This window comes from Nomascus leucogenys, chromosome 3, assembly GCF_006542625.1.
Source record: "Nomascus leucogenys isolate Asia chromosome 3, Asia_NLE_v1, whole genome shotgun sequence".
NCBI classification, from domain to species: domain Eukaryota; kingdom Metazoa; phylum Chordata; class Mammalia; order Primates; family Hylobatidae; genus Nomascus; species Nomascus leucogenys.
Window position 1 is genome coordinate 5,452,397 of NC_044383.1, and position 9,715 is coordinate 5,462,111.

Sequence of the window (9,715 nt, forward strand, 5' to 3'; positions counted from 1 at the left end):
TCAGTGGTACTGACTTGTACTATATTGGCTGCCATGATCGTGTTCTAACAGCGTCATCCATGATCGTAAGGGAGAATGACATTCTGCTCGAGGGAGGGAATAGAAAGGGGCAGGGAGGGGACATCTGAGGGCTTCACGGTGCTACAAAGGGTACAGGCATTGCACCAGGGCAGAACGGGGGAGGGTGTTCAAGGAAGAGTGGCTCTTAGCAGATGCACTTTGGAAGGTGTGAGGCATAAACGCTTCCTTCTAGGTAGGCCAACCTCAAAACTTTTAGTAGGAATGTTGCTATGATCAAGTTGTTCTAACACTTTAGACTTGGTAGTAATTATGAACCTCACAGAAAACTTTCATCCAGCCATATGCCTGTGGAGTGGAATATTCTGTTTAGTAGAAAAATCCTTTGGAGTTCAGTTCTAACCAGAAATCTTGCTGAAGTATGTCAGCACATTTTCTCACCCTGGTAAGTACAGTATTTCAAGAGCATGCTAAGGGTGGTTTTCATTTTACGGAGCTGTTGATGGATTAAAAATGTTCATTCAAGGGCTACCCCCGTGTTTAATAGATGAACAACACTTCTACACAACCCTCCTTGGTATGGGGGGAGGGAGGGATCTGACAAATACTGCCCGTCCCCCTAGGCTGACTGGATTTGAGAACAAATACCCACCCATTTCCACCATGGTATGGTAACTTCTCTGAGCTTCAGTTTCCAAGTGAATTTCCATGTGATAGGACATTCCCATTAAATAGAAGCTGTTTTTACTTTTTCACCTCCCAGGGCCTGTGCAATCTGGTCCCCCAGCCTCTCCTGGGCTTTCTTACTCTAACTCTACCTACCATCTCCTGCCTCCCTTAGGCAGTCACCTCCAACCACCACACACCCCCTGCTGTTTTCCCTGCCTGGAACTTTCCCTCTTGCTCCACCAAGATCATTTCATCCAGTCCTGAGCTCAGTTTAAGGGAGCCTTCTTGCCTGTGGGCTCCCTCACCCCCATGCCTGTCCTCCAGGCTGGGGCAGGTTCTTAGTTTGCCTGGAATTGTTCTGTGCCTCTTTGTAGCATGTAGCATTGTGGAAACTAAGCCACTAATTGAGTTTCTGGCTCCCCTCCTGGGGTTGTAAGTTTTGTTCAATCATGAGAGCCGACTGTATTTCCTGGTTACTGTATCCCAGTGACCAGGCACAGGAGATGTCCAACAAAGTGTGTGATGAAATGGTCTTAAAACCCATGGTATTTTTATTATAGGGAGAGTGGGGAAAGAAACTAAGTGTGGGTGGGGCAGACAGGCCAGTGTAAGAGAGATTGGTTCATTACGTTCCATTTTCATTTCTACAAGGACTTGGCTGGATGGTCATTTTCTCTCTTGGCCAATAAGTCATCGCAGCCGTGCCTGCTTTGTTGCAACAGAGGTGCTGAGTTGAGGGATGGGGATTTGACCCAGGGCAGCCCCAAGTCAGCAGATGAAAATACGTGCCCTGACTTTCCTCTGGCAACCCTGATTTGACATGGATCCTGGGAGTGAATTTGCTGGCAAGTTCCAGGGGCAGGAGCCTGCGGCAGGTCCGTTCTGAACAAGAGGCCTTTCTGTCGGAGTGAGAGGAAAGTTTGCAGGTGGGTGCATCTACCATCTGGAGAGGCTGAGGAGGAAGGGAGGGAGCGTCGTGCTCAGTGGTCAGTCTGGTCAGAGAAGAGGGTTCAGGCTCCAGTCCACATCCTGGGCTGTCATCGAGAGTCAACATGGCAAATGGCGACTCCATAAAGTAAACTGTAGCTACTTAACTAAATGATTTAGTGTGGCTGGGATCCTACCGTTTGCTGGGTTTCCTGGAAAAGTTCTCTAGATAAGCCGTAGGAACCTGGCACTGTATTTGGAGCTGGAGAAACTGATTTTAGTGCTGTGCAGATGCTCCCAGACCCCCAAGGCATCTCCAGGACACAGTCACCAAACCCCCATCCTGGTATTCCTGGCATCGAGTGCCATGCAGGCACACAGCACTCCACAATCTGGAAATGTGGATTTCATTACTGTTGCTTTTCATGAGGGAACCAATAATACCCACAATGTGTTGGCAGGAAACCCCTCCTGCAGTGTGCACAATGATTTCAGGAAGGAAGTTTGATCCGTTTGTTGTGTGTTGCCCTGCAAGGGCCCCAGTTAGCTTCCTGCTCATCAGCCCCATCTCAGGCAAGTCCCACATCTGTGATGTCAAGCCCTGAGCCGGGTAATTGGACTTGGATACCTGCTTGACTCATCTTTCCAGTGGGGTTCCTAAGGAGCATCCCCAGCCCAACCTCCCAGGGGGAGCTCTCAACGCGACCCGAACAAACAGAGACTGTTGACAGTACAGTCCCAGGTCTCCGTGACTGGACAGGCTCCCTGCGTGATACACCTGTGTATGTCACTACAGAAATACAGCTGGTGCAGGCCTGTCCACCTCTCTCACAGGTCAGTGTTCTAAAATCCATCCTGGCCCTTGTTGTCTGTCTGCTTGGGGTTAGGACAGGTGCTCCTTTATCATTTGCAAAATTTATATGATGTCTGGTATGTGTTCCACACCCTTGCAGAGTAAATTCCTAGATAGAGTTCAGACTTTGGAGTCAAATGCGTAGGTGCAAATTCCAGCTTGTCTAATTTGCTGCTGTGTGGACTTGGACAGTCTTTTAACTTTGCTACAGTTTCCCATCTGTAAAATGAGGCTGTTCAGTACCTGAGCACATAGCATTGTTGAGAAGATTAAATGAGACAATATGTGTAAAACACTTAGCATTTTACCCAGAGCCTGGTAAGCATCAATACATGCTAATTATCATCATCATCAGAAGATGAATATATTTATTAGATGCCTGAAACTCCAAGATATTTCCCTTGGCTCATAAATTCTTTATCACTAGGGACTTCTCTATGGAGGTGAAGGAAGAATCTGGAACAAAGCAGGCCTGAATAACCAGGGGCAGTGGCACACACCTGTAATCCCAGCACATTGGGAGGCCAAGGCCGGAGGATCGCTTGAGGCCAGGAGTTCAAGATCAGCCTGGGCAACATAGCGAGACCCCATCTCTACAAAAAAAAAAGAAAAAATTAGTGGGCACTGTGGCACATACATGTAGTCCCAGCTCCTTGGGAGGCTGATATGGGAGGATTGCTTGAGCTCAGGAGTTCAAGGCTGCAGTGAGCTATGATTGTATCACTGCACTCCAGCTTGGTCAACAGGGTAAGACCCTGTCTCAAAAAATAAAAATAAAAATCCTGAATAATATGTCTGTGTCTTCATCGAGCCCACATATTGAAAACTAGCCAGACCACCAACAATGCAAAGAAACGTTATTTAAGTAAGAGTCCAGTAACCACGTTTCAGGGTTATCCAAACTGAATATGGCCTCTGCAGGAGAAAAGAATATGTGTGATGTGGCAGCTGCAATTTGATACCACATTAACAGTGTCTTTTTTTTTTTTTGAGACAGTCTCACTCTGTCGCACAGGTTGGAGTTTGGAGTATAGTGGCACAATCTTGGCTCACTGCAACCTCTGCCTTCAAGGTTCAAGAGATTCTCCTGCCTCAGCCTCTGAGGAGCTGGGATTACAGGTATGCACCACACACATCTGGCTAATATTTGTAATTTTTTTTAGGAGAGACCGGGTTTCACCATTTTGGCCAGGCTGGTCTCAAACTCCCGACCTCTGAGGAGCTGAGATTACAGGCATGCACCACACACACCTGGCTAATATTTGTAACTTTTTTTAGGAGAGACAGGGTTTCACCATGTTGGCCAGGCTGGTCTCAAACTCCCAACCTCAGGTGATCCACCTTGGCCTCCCAAAGTGCTGGGATTACAGGCGTGAGCCACCATGTCCGGTCAACAGTGTCTTTAAATGACATCAGATCGCAGAACTTTGCTGAGCTTGGCCCAGACACAGGTCTGGCTAAAACAGGTGGTGCTGGGACCAGACATAGCCAGGACATAGGGAAGCACATCCTTGGATAGAAAAGTTTCTGTGGATTTTAATCCAGGTCAGCAATTAGCAAACTTTTTCTGTCAAAGACCAGGCAGTAAATATGGCTTTGTGGGCCATACTGTCTGTTATGCTGACTCACTTCTGCTGTTAAGGCACAGAAGTGGCTGTAAGCAACACACAAGCAAACAGCCGTGTCCAAAAAATGGCTTATAAAAACAGGCTGTGGGGCTGGGCATGGTGGCTCACACCTGTAATCCCAGCACTTTGGAAGGCTGAGGCGGGTGGATCACTTGAGGCCAGGAGTTCAAGACCAGCCTGGCCAACACGGCAAAACCCAATTTCTACTAAAAAAAAAAAAATTATCCAGGCATGGTGGCAGGCCCCTGAAATCCCAGCTACTCAGAAGACTGAGGCAGGAGAATTGCTTGAACCCGGGAGGCGGAGGGTGCAGTCAGCCGAGATCACCCCACTGTACTCCAGCCTGGGTGACAGAGTGAGATTCCGTCTTAAAACAAAACAAAACAAAAACCAAACCAAAACAACAACAACAACAAAAACCAGGCTGTGAGCCCATTTGGGCTGAGGACCTTAGTTTACAAATCCCTGATCTAGAGAAATGAGTGATTTAACATATGTGCCTCCTAGGACATATCACACTGAAATTAGCAGCCCCTTGCAATATAATGGGTCACGAGCAGAGGGTGTGTTTCACCTCGGGCTTTGGGGTCTCCCCGGGCCCTGGAACCCCTGTCCCCTCCCAGCCCCAGGACATTGGAAGCTGAGAGGCCTGGCTTCCAATCCCAGCCCTGCCCCTTGCTCGCTGCATGACTTGGGCCCATTGTTTGGCCTTTCTGAGCCTCAGTTTCCCTAGCTGGGAGAATGAAGTTGGCAATTTCTTGCCTCGTAGGGTTGTGAGGACAAAAGAAGAAAACTCGGGTGGATTGTGTAGCCTGGCCCCCATTCTCAGAAGGTCTCCACGCGGTGCCGTCTTCCTCTTACCCCAGCGTGGCCTCAGCCTTCGAGAGGCCTAGAACTCTGGGAAAGGAGCAGTCAGGACTGGACACGACTCCAGGCTTTTCTTGTTTCTTATGTGGGGTCTGGAAAAGGAGAAGCGCAGTTATATCCAAGGTCCCTCTTGGGCAGGGCTCTCAGATCCAAGCCAGGCTGATATGAGCAAGGGGAAGCGGGTCAGGCCAGGCAGCACTGTCAATTTTGATGTTGGGAGAGAGGAGGGGCGTGATTGTGTATCAGCAAATTCCTAAATTTCCACCCTGGCTCGAGAGATGCAGCTTGTGCTGAAGTGAGTCACTTATTCCTCAGCCCCTCATTTGCCTTCTTTCTGCCGTGACCCTAGAGCTAAAAACAACGATAGGAGCAACTTAGGGGAAAAGTTGCCTATATTTATATATAAGCATATGTATTTATATATAAATATGATAACTATAGATATAATCTAATATGTTTAATATAAATTAAATATATTTAATATAATGTATATAACTTAATATATATTTTCTATGCATAACTATATAAAATATATTAAATATTCACTAGGTTTTCATCATTGGCAACCTAAGTTCTGTATAAATATATAAATATTATATATGAATATTTATACATAAACATGTATATAAAATGTTATAAATATATACATACATGTTTATGTAAAAATAATATATACATACAATATATTATATGTTTATATAGATTTAGGTTGGCAGTGATAAAAACTTAGTGAAGAATATTTAGTGTAATAAAAACTAGTCTCGTGGTATCTCTTTGTGTTTCCGAATCTAGCTGACTATTTGGCCCTGGGCCCGCCCTCTGTTACTCCGAGAGAGCATTGCTTTGGAAGTAACACAACACTAGGTGGCCCCTGAGCCTCCCTGAGCACAGTCCGATACCCCTCTCAGAAGCACCTCTGCCCCCTCCTCTGTACAGCCCACTTTGCTCACCCGCCACTTCCTTTGGATTCCAGTTTGGTCGGGGAACCAATGGGCCATGTGTGTGCACCGTCTGTGCCTGCCTTCACCCACACGAGCCTGGTGGAAGATGAGAGCCATGCGGAAGACCGCTGAGCTACCCCGGCCCCCCAGCCTAGGCTAGTTGGGGTTACCCAGCTACCAGCCAATCCCCAGACGTGAACGTGAATAAGCCCAGCCAGCATCACAGAGCTGCCTCGTCAATGTCTAGCTGACCCCAGATGCCACCTAAACAATTTGGGTTTCTCACGGCAGTTCTCTTCCCAATGTCTGTTCCCCTGGGTTCCTAAGAACTCAGGGATGTGCCCACCAATCAAAGCAAGAGGGAAACGGGCCTTGGATTTTAAGGCATTGCACTGCTGTGTCTTGAAAAGGGATATGGTTTAAAATCAGTCATTTAGGCCGGGCACAGTGGCTCGCTCACACCTGTAATCCCAGCACTTTGGGAGGCCGAGGCAGGTAGATCATGAGGTCAAGAGATAGACCATCCTGGCCAACATGGTGAAACCCCGTCTCTACTAAAAATACGAAAATTAGCCGGGCGTGGTGGCTGGTGCCTGTAGTCCCAGCTACTCAGGAGGCTGAGGCAGGAGAATTGCTTGAACCTGTGAGGCGGAAGTTGCAGTGAGCCGAGATCGTGCCACTGCACTCCAGCCTGGCGACTGAGCGAGACTTCATCTCAATAAATAAATAAATAAATAAATAAACAAATAAGTAAATAATTAAAAATCAGTCACTTAAAGACATATTCTAAGATGAGACCCTCTTGCTCTATAAAACTGAAGGTCGTATCCACCAAGAAAAGTGGATCTGACCTCAGCCCAGCCCTGTGACGCCACATTCCATTAGGGCAGAGGAACAGCACCTGGCAAGAGAGGTCCTCCCAGAATTCTAAAGAGGCAGGATGGTCCTAGTATTCAACCTTGGGCCACACAGATCTGCACGTCTTTCATCCCAGAGAGGAGAACCCAAAGTATGTCTCTCGGTTCATGATTCTGAGGATGAGGGAATTATGGAAGGCACCAAGTCCGTTGATAAAACACACCACCCCCACCCTGTCCCGGTTAATGATGGTGGGTGGTGGCTTGAGCATCAAAGTGGCCCATGATTTCTTGGTTTTGCTATCTGGTTATGCCATCTGGCTTTCTTGGTTTTCGTCCATTCATTTCCCTGGAGTCCTGGCCATGCTTTGCTTCTTACTAACCTTATGCAGAAGCCAAGGCAAGCGAGGACGAGGCATACTTGGAGTATTCCCACTGGAGTAACTTCTGCAACTAGAAGCTTTAGAGATGTGACTGACATACAGAGCCAAAGAAATGCAAGGTGCAGGGCAAATGAGGGTCTTGGGAATTGCTGGAGATAATGGTGTTCTGTGCTTGTGGCAAGAGCAGTGAAGTGGTGAGACCAGTTTCTGAATGTAAACTTTTTATGACAATGGCCGCGAAGATGCCCAAAGTGGGCCCCTGTTGCCTATCACTGAGGTTTTGAGGCCGCTTTTTAGGTAGTAATGCTAGACGATACAGACCCTCCCTAACCAGGCTTGCAGTGGATTGCACGCCTGTTTCATTTTGAGTGCCCAGGTTTCTGGTGGATTCTATTTGCCAGTCAGTGTTGGTTTCCAATGTGAAGCATCTTTGCTATAAATAGACTCTGCTGAGAGCTGCGTGATTTGAAGAAACAATACATCATACCTGTAATTACATTATTTTACTTGAAATATTAGTAAACACAACATGAACTTGTCTATTTGAATCAGTGTGGTACTGTTGTACATTCAAAACCTGAGTCTTAATACATAAAGTTAATTTCATTTATAAAATGCTCAAAAATAGGCAAAAATGAACTGCTGTTGTTTAGAGGTGCAAATATAGGTGGTAAAACTATTAAAAATCAAGGCTCTGTTTATAATTACAAAATGCAAGATATTGGCTATCAAGAGAATAGAAAGGTAGAGGATGTGTATTCCCCATGGGCAGTGCTGACCTCCTTGGGGGCAGGGAGTGGGTGTCCTCCGACATATTGATGTGTCCTCAGAGCTTCCCCAGTGCTGAGCCTTTTCCTTAACAGGTGAATGCGTACGTGGCACTTTTGTACTGTTTCGTTTTGAATGCATACTGGCTACATATGTAAACTTTCCTAGGACAAGTGACCACAGCACTGAGAGGGTATTACTGACCTCCTCAAGCAAGAACCACACAAAAGAGACTGCTGACAGTGGGGTGGGACTGGGTTCCCTTTAACTGGAGCAATCACCTGCAGCCCTTTTTCTTGCACTACAAACCTCCGTGGCTCCATCACACCAAGCGATCGTGCTCTGTCTCCAGAGTATCAGCTCACTTGGTGTCTGGAGAGGAGGAGGATCAACATGATTCTCACGCTGAGTAAAGTTATATTAAACTAGGAATTCTGCATCTTTGGAGTTGTATTAAACCCACCTGCACATTTTAATCAATTACGTGGTGATTTTCTCTCTTTTTTTTTTTTTTTTTTGGAAACAGGGTCTCATTCTGCCTGTCAGGCTGGAGTGCAGTGGTGTGATCTCCACTCACTGCAACCTCTGCCTCCCAGGTTCAAGCAATTCTCATGCCTCAGTCTCCAGAGTAGCTGGGATTAGCAGTGCTTGCAACCATGCCCATTTGATTTTTGTATTTTTAGTAGAGACAAGGTTTTGCCATGTTTCCCAGTCTGGTCTCGAACTCCTGACCTGCCCAGCTCGGCCTCCCAAAGTTCTGGGTTTACAGGCATAAGAAACCATGCCTGGCCTTCTCAAGTATTTTTAATGTGCCACACTGTTGTTCAATAACAGCTCAAAGAAGGGCAAGGTATGCAGAGTGGCTGAATTTAGAAGGGCCACCGCGGCATAGGGGTGTCCTGGGTTGGAATTCTGTCTCTTCTACCATCTCTAACCTAACTTTGGTCTAGTTTCATATCCTCCGGAAGCCTCTGTTTCTCAGCTCTTGAGGGGCTGTTGTGCAGATAATACCCATATAAAGGGCCCAGCACATAGGTGCTCATGGAATGAGAACTATTTGTGTATATGTCTCACTCTATAGGCCTAAAATACATATTTTGAAAATAAGGAAAGAGAAACGAAGTGAATATGTTGATTGTTACTATCATAGTTGTTCTGGGCTAATTGTTATAATATGCTCATCATGCTTTCATCTTCACAATGATTACTGAAAAACCACTGGGATTTTCCATGCTCATTCAGATATTCTCTCTCATCACAAGCATTAGTGCTCACCACACAAGGGCCCCAAAGAACCGGTGTTGTGTTTGTTGGCCTCTGTTCTGAATGGCATCCGTTTGCACCTTTGAGGGAGGTTTTGCTCAGGAAAGGGTTATCAGTGCGGGCAGGATGGCCTAGAGAACCTTGGACAGGATTCGGTGGTTGGGAAAGGAGCGGCAGCCCCGTACCTCAGCCACATGCTGGCCGCTCAGTGACACAAACCTCCAGGTGCACGGTCATTCGCAGACACTCCCGCAGGTGGCAATGCAGGCACCACCAGGATGACATCACTTTCATCCGTGGGGCTTTTCAGTTTATTTGGAAACAAAATTGCTGGCTCATAATATTACCACGGACAGAGTGGGGGTGTGTTACTTTCAGAAGGAGGGCACTGTCATGTAACCTCAGCATCCAGAGCAAAGCCAAATGTGAAGCTCACACCTCGGTCCAGCCTCTGCTGGGGCCGCTGAGTGCTTATAGCAACGGCTGCTGGTCCATGTGCAAGAGGGTAACAGGTCTTGGTTTCTAAGGCACAGACGGGCTC